Source organism: Phyllobates terribilis, unplaced genomic scaffold (genome assembly GCF_046119375.1).
Source record: "Phyllobates terribilis strain yellow unplaced genomic scaffold, ASM4611937v1 Scaffold_173__1_contigs__length_4020020, whole genome shotgun sequence".
Classification (NCBI taxonomy): domain Eukaryota; kingdom Metazoa; phylum Chordata; class Amphibia; order Anura; family Dendrobatidae; genus Phyllobates; species Phyllobates terribilis.
Window position 1 is genome coordinate 673,687 of NW_027362933.1, and position 1,767 is coordinate 675,453.

Below are 1,767 nucleotides of genomic sequence, written 5' to 3' on the forward strand. Positions count from 1 at the left end.
GCATCCATCCAGGTACCCACGTGTCCAGCCTGCCCCCCCTTCAGCCCCATGCATCCATCCAGGTCCCCACATGTCCAGCCTGCCCCCCCTTCAGCCCCATGCATCCATCCAGGTACCCACGTGTCCAGCCTGCCCCCCCTTCAGCCCCATGCATCCATCCAGGTCCCCACATGTCCAGCCTGCCCCCCCTTCAGTCCCATGCATCCATCCATGTCCCCACATGTCCAGCCTGCCCCCCCTTCAGCTCCATGCGTCCATCCATGTCCCCACGTGTCCATCCTGACCCCCCTTCAGCCCCATGCGTCCATCCATGTCCCCATGTGTCCATCCTGACCCCCCTTCAGCCCCATGCGTCCATCCATGCATCCTGGGTAGGTGTTTATGCCCCTGCATCCATCCATCCTGGGTAGGTGTAAATGCCCCTCCAGCCATCCATCCTGGGTAGATGTATATGCTTTTCCATTCATCCATCCATCCTGGGTAGGTGTATATGCTTTTCCATTCATCCATCCATCCTGGGTAGGTGTATATGCCCCTCCATCCATCCATCCATCCATCCATCCATCCAATCTATCTATCTTTCTATCCCTTCCTTTCTGAGATAAGCTGCAATAATGCATTTGTCCTTTGCTACACCTTTGCACATACACCATATACCTCGTCAGTGGCCTTGTTATCAGCTGCTACTCTTTTAATTCAACTGTCCCATCAGGTGGGTGTTGCTGAGTACCACGCATTTAAAAAAAATGTGGGGCCGTTGCGATTTCTTTAGTGAAATGCTGGCTCCCTCTGGTGGAGCACTGACTTCTTTAATTTTCTATCTATGGATGAAAAAAAGATAAAAAAAAGTTTGGTCTGAGATGTTGTTTTAAAGTGCTACCTATGTCTGTCAATCAGAGCATCCTATTGGTTTTCACCCAGGCAGATAGATTGCTTGCAATAGATGTAATGAGTGAATGGAACAATGGAATAATGCAAGAGAATGGGACAATGGAACAATGGAATAATGCTAGAATGGAAGAATGGAACATCATTGCACATGTCATAATGGGCTCCTAGCCTTTATCTGGCTGTGCTTCGGCAGTCAGCTACAGTCTGCAGGGAGCCTGTAGACTAGGAAGAAGGTCGACCGCTGCTTGTTTGTTCACTAATTAGTTATCCTCTCCCCATCCCCTTGTCTGCAGGTGCATGGGACATTGGGGGGGAGGGGAGAATGTTTGAAAATAGGCAAACTCATGCAGATTAAAAATGCATGCGTGGGCTGCAGCTGCAACAAGCAGTAAAGTTGTCGGTTTTAAGATGTCTATTGATGAACAACATGTCCTCCTAAGGGGAGTCTTTGTCCCTATCCCTACAATGGGTGCATTCTTGAAGCCAGGGTGCAGTCATAGGCCAAAACCAATTCAGGTTATCTCTTCTTGGCCTTTTGGCTAACATCAAGTGTAGTATCTGTTCTCATTTAGTATATGTGCTTTGCTTTTACCAATATATTGTATTGTAATGTAATGTTATCTATCTATCTATCTACCCCTTCCTTCCTGAGATAAGCTGCAATAATGCATTTGTCCTTTGCTACCCCGTTGCACATACACCATATACCTAGTCAGTGGCCTTGTTATCAGCTGCTACTCTTTTAATTCAACTGTCCCATCAGTTGGGTGTTGCTGAGTACCACGCATTTAAAAAAAATGTGTGGGCCGTTACGATTTCTTTAGTGAAATGCTGGCTCCCTCTGGTGGAGCACTGACTTTTTTAATTTTCTATCTG

At 47.4% G+C, this 1,767-nt stretch overlaps 1 pseudogene; it reads left to right on the forward strand.

The window, feature by feature from the left end:
• The first annotated feature begins 1,410 nt into the window (after nucleotides 1–1,410).
• Nucleotides 1,411–1,506, forward strand: LOC141212405 (U2 spliceosomal RNA; annotated as a pseudogene).
• Nucleotides 1,507–1,767: the final 261 nt, after the last annotated feature.